Consider the following 6,032-nt stretch of genomic DNA (forward strand, 5'->3'; position numbering starts at 1 on the left):
AAACAGTTCTCAATTTGAAAAGGAAAGAAACAAAGATTCACACAATGCCTACAATCCTTGAGCACACAACATAATGAAGCATAAAATATTTTTTATGTTAAGACGCCAAGTAGAAAATGAATGTTCTTGGAAGGGGCATCAAGCTAAAAAAAACCTTCAGTTGGTGTTTTAGGTTTTAAGAAAAAAGAAAGTGCAGCAGAGATCGCACGTAACCAGGAATGTAAACTCCTGTCATTTTGTAAAGGCCAATGTGAAACAGGAATAGCAAGAAGCCAATTGGCCAGTCATAAGAGGAAGCAACAACAGTAAAAACAATACATCATACTTAATTTACATTTTTTGTGGCTTTAGTTAATTGCTATGACCTATTGGCTAAAAAGAAAACAAAAAACCCCTTCTGCTTTAGTCCAAATATAGACCTCTGTGATTGGCACATCTTCGCTTCTGTCTTTATGTTAGCCAAAGTCAACAAATGTTCTTTTTTTTTGGAATCCGCTGATGAACACCTGAGTCAATGGAGAGCAAAGCAAGAAAAAGTCTTTTTTTTAAAGACATTTTGTTATATTATTCAATCATGCTCCAATGGAGACGGTGCTAAGCCTTAAACCAAAAGTTAAAGAGCACAGACTCGATGGAGATTATTTACCTCATTACTTAATGATGAAGCTTCCAATAATTTTATAAAAGATAGAGTGGTATGCATTTAAAGCTTACTTGAGGAGTCATCTGATGCAACACTGCACCTTTTTTTTCTCTACAGGAGCTAGAAAGGGAAATCAAAGACATTGAGAAATTACATGCTCACTAACCAAATCTAAAAGTTTTCTCACAGCTTACATAAGCATAAGTTTGAATTGAATTCCATACTGCAGAAAAAGGTAGAATTTGCATTACTTCAACAGAAAACAGAAATCTTATGAACAAGGAAAGGTGGCCAGAATGTTCTTGGCTCAGAGGATAGAACAACAATATAATTCGACTTTAATACCAGCTATAGAAAATGAAGGAGTGTTGGTGACGGACACTGGGGAGATCAATAAAACATTGAAATTATTTCACAAAAAGTTATACACCTCACATTGCAATGCAAACCAGGAGGATATAGATCATTTCTTGTCAGTAATACATCTACCATCCTTGTCAGTTGAGGAACAGATAGATGTTTGAGGAGAAATGACTCTTGACGAGGTTAAACAAGCAATTAAAAGGATAAGTGCTGGGAAGTCACCTGGGAATGATGGATTCCCAACAGAATTTTCTAAGAAATTTTCGGATTTGGTTGCTCCAAGATTACTCAAGGTGTTTCAAAATGTGCTGAAAAGGGGAGGTTTACCAGAAAGCATGCAATTAATAGTAATAAAACATATTCATAAAAAAGGGAAGAATTCTCAACAATGCAGTAGTTATCGCCCGGTATTATCGATTAATGTGGATGCAAAAATATTAGCAAAGATCCTAGCAATTAGATTGGAGAATTATTTACAAACTCTTATTCATCCAGACCAAGTGGGTTTTATTTAAAGGAGACATTCGGTTGATAATGTCAGTAGGTCATTACATTTGTTATGGCAGGAAAAATGGTGGCCTTCTCTTTGGATGCAGAGAAAGCATTTAATAAGGTACAGTGACCATATATGTTTCGAACACTACATAAGTTTGGGTTGGGCTCCTCGTTCATAAGATTGTTGTTTCAACATCCCAAAGGTTTGTTTTTAACAAATGGAAGGAGGTCAACACATTTCTCTCTCTCTGTAGAAGAACAATACAGGGGTGTCCTCTAAGTCCGTTAATTTTTGCATTGGCACTGGAACCGCAAGCAGCTGCAGTTAAAGAAAGCGTAAACATAGAAGGTGTTAAGGCTGGCCGGACAAAACATAAACCACTACTGCATGCAGATGCTATTTTCTTCAAATTCAGAAACGGATGTACCCCACATGCTATCAGCTATTGAATCATTTTCTACTTTGTCGGGGGTATAAAATTAACTGGAACAAATCAGAAGCTATGCCTATATCTGAGGGTTGCTTGCCAAAGAACAGACAGGGATGGCAGTTTAGGTGGCTTCCTTCTGGTTTGACTTATCTAAGTATTCATATAACTCCAGGCTTGAAGAATAGTATGACTGAAAATCTCTTACCCCTCATACTGAAAATGGAGAGTAAATTTCAAAAGTGGGATAAATTAAGATGATCTCTTCTGGGTAAAATAAATCTTCTGAAAATGATAGCTACCCTACAGATAAGTTATATTATTCACATTTTACCCTAAGGTCTCCCTTGTTCAATTCTGAAAAAGTACTACAAGGTGGTAGAAACCTTCCTTTGGTCAGGTAAAATCCCATCCCTTAAAGTATTTGGAGCCAGAGAACATGGAGGCCTTGGAATGCCCAGATTAGACTGGTATAATTGTGCTTTTTCACTTACCGGTAATCAGATATCTAAAATACACAGATATAATGAATGGATTTGTTACAAATGTAAAGGAGAGAGCTTTGATGTGGAAAATTAGGACATTTATGACTGTTAATGTGTCATTACCCTGGTTTTGTGTCACAGAGCAACCTTATGTAGCTTTCAAGATCCAGTTTGGAGTTGATTATTTGTTGTAACCAGTACACTTAATTATTATTATTTATTTATATGTTTATTTTTGTTTGTGTTTTGTCTCATGTCAGACTGTTTCAGTGTTGTTCTTATTTCAGATAATGGAAAAGAAAACTAATAAAAAGTGAGTTTCAAAAAAAAAAAGAAGATGTTTTGTTCTCTTTACTATGTAAAAAAAGAAGGTTTTTGACAGTTGGATGTTTGGCTGCAATGCTTATTTGTTTTCAAACAGTTTGGTCTTGGTACTGATGGCAGTTGAAGGCCAGACCAGTGCAGATTCTTCGTTCTTTTCCACCAAGCACTGAGCTTTAAATTTGCTCCCCAGGCAATTGCTCGTATGGCCCGGGACCTGAAGAACGGGTTGGAGAAGGGCAAGAAGCGTCTGGAATGCAGAGACATAAACATCCGTGAATTTCAAGGTAAAAGCATGCAATGTAGCTATTGGTTCAGAATGAAGGCATACTTATGAATGGCATGCAGAAATGAAGTAACAGCACTTCCAGTAAGCAAAGTAAATCTTCCTAAATTTAACTGCCCTAAAACGTCACGACCAATCCAAAGCAAACAAAAGCTATAAAGGAAAGCCCAGTTGGTAAAAATTTGACTGTTTTACTACAATCCAAATGTTTTAGAAAACCTCAAATTATCAACAACAAACGAAAAATCAGCTGAGTTGAGTGTTTTTGTCTTAGGTAACCAACTAAAGGCAAATTCTCAGGTAGTAGTGTTTGATTTGGAAGCAAATACATAATTACAAAAAAATCTCTATCAAGAGTTCTATAATGCCACCAAATCAGAGAAAAATCACAAAAAAACAGTTTAGTAAGAATTGTCCCTTTTCTCTCCCTCCTTCTTTACACATTCCTCCATCCATTTTACAAGAACATAAACACTCACCTGAGCACAGGTGTTTGCTCACCTTTGCACTAATAGTTTGCATGATTGAATGAATGAAATATTTCACACTAGTTGGTTTTAAGGCATGAGTATGCGTTTGTGAACACTATCTGTTTTGTGTACATGTTGACATGTGGACATTTTTGCAGCTTGCAGGTGTGTTGATAACATTTGAGTGTGTGTGTGGGCAGGCCCCGCCCTTTTTGTACTAGATTTGAACCTTACCATAATGATTAACAACCAGTAAACTTGTTGCTTTATGCTGCTTCATGGTCTTATCCCCCCCTCCCCTCCTATTATCACCCTCCTAACCCCCCCCCCTCTCTCTAACGTCCCTCTCTGTTCTTCCCTTCTTTCCTTTTCCGTCCGGTCCAACACCAAAGATTTTCAATCATGGTTGAAATTAATAAAGTTTGGCCTCAATTACGAAAGGGGTTTATTCAGACATACCTTTGGTTTGTCTGAAGATTAATAACCCCTATTGTTAAAGTAAAATATGTCCAACACAAGAGGCCCTCAGCCCTCGTCTGTCTGCCCAGCTGTTGGACAGGACAAGTTAAAAAAAAAAAAAAAGAATTGTGCCTTTTCCGCTGTGGATTGTAACTAGGTTTCACCATCTTCACTCTTTGACAACCAACAAAAGTTTAGTTTGACAAAAGAGAAAAGAAAATAAATCTTTTTTTTAATCTTTAAATACTTAAACAAATAAAATCTTTAAAAATAGTAATAATACAATGCAGCTTTCTGGATTCTTTTTTTTACATTCTGTCTCTAACTGTAAGTATTTATTGACCACTGCATATAGAAATATCTGCTATGATAAGCATCCAAATCAACAGACTGAATTAACTTAGTTATTGAAAGTGATATAAAGAGTTTATTATCTGTATAATTGTCCATATGTTGTGCTAATTTACTAGATTCCTCCTATGTTTTATGAAGCTAAATAAGAATCAATGTGTTACAGTTAACTGTGCAGATATTCAGTCTATTATTGGTTTCTGCGCAGTTATTATGATTTGCCTTTCAAAATGAAATGTCCATTCATGTTTTTGTATTTTTGTTAGATAAATGTCTCCAACAAGTCCAACTTATGCATTGATTTTTATTTATTATTATGCATTTTTTGGCATTTGCAACTTTTACACTGAAGAAAATACAATTAATTACATAGTAAAACTGGTCTTTTCAAAACTCTTCTTGTTCTGATTAAAACAAAACATGCTTTCATCTAAAACAAAAAACTTTTTTTTAAATATAGTTTCAAAAATATAAAAAATAAAATAAAAAATATTTATTTAGTAGAGTTCCAAAAAGAGCTAATTTTTAAGAGACTATCTCTAGACAAGTACAATAAAGTTCATAGTGTCCTCAAATATAACTGACTTCTTCATTCTTTTGTTATTAGACACGGGTTATGTCTGATAACAATCATTTGTTTATATTTGTAACACACAACCATCTGATGACAACTGACAAAGACGTCCATCGAAAAAAGTCAGGTATGTTAACATAACTCGTGTCTGACAACAAAAGAAACAAGAATCTCTAAACAAGCATAATAAAGAAAAGGAAAACCAGCACTGACACGTTCACCAAGACAGTTCAGTCCTTGAGCAGCTGAACTCAATCAAAATGTCTAAAATGTGATTTCAGGGATGAAACCAGGTGGAAAAAAACATGCATTACGGGGACAGATTTATGACTGTGTGTTTACTTTCTCCGACCTGTTAGTAAATGATTCATAAAAGGAGGAGCAAAACCTTCTCTTTTCTTGCTTTTGCCTTTTTGTCAATCATTCAGGAATTCTTTTCTTATATTTTGCTTTTTATATTTTCTTTTTAGCCAGTATTTGTGTTACTATTAATACATTTCAGGAAGAACTCTGACATCACCACAGCAAGAAGAGGAAAATATGGACTCATAATTTCACCCAAAGTTGTTGAGTTTTTTCCAATTTTGTTAAATTTCTGTGACAATGGAATCAATTGGCTGGGATTGTTTGTTTTCTTTTTTCCTGCTTCTGCTGCTGTTCCTGTGGCTTGTGGCTCTTCGATGGCCCAGAGTGCATTGCTAGGGGAGACGGGCTGTCAGGGCTGCAAGCTGGAGTTTGTGGGTCATTGTTGGCCAGATCCTTGAACTGCCAGTTCACAGGAATACGGAGACGTGCATTAAGGAGACAGAATCCCCTGAAACAGCAGACATTTTATCAGGTTTAGGTGGAAAGTTAGACGGAGCCAGGTTTATCTGCAAGGCCACGGCTCTAGCCAAACATTTACAGCAGCACTGCAGCTCACTGAACATGTCTAACTTAGCCTCCTGGCCCAGAGGAGACCCCCACCTCCAGACCGTGTCCAGCCAGCTGTGTGGACAATATGAAGACACTACCCAATTTCTAGGACAAGGACTGAAGAGAAGGATGAAAAAAGATGGAGCCACATCCTGGTTCTGGAATACTTCAGAGTGGTAGCCGATTTCCTAAAATACGAGGAGAGCGATGAAACACGCTGGAGGAGATCACTTGAAGGGAGT

This window comes from Oryzias latipes, chromosome 14 (assembly GCF_053564925.1).
Source record: "Oryzias latipes strain Hd-rR chromosome 14, Olatipes_Hd-rR_3.1".
NCBI classification, from domain to species: domain Eukaryota; kingdom Metazoa; phylum Chordata; class Actinopteri; order Beloniformes; family Adrianichthyidae; genus Oryzias; species Oryzias latipes.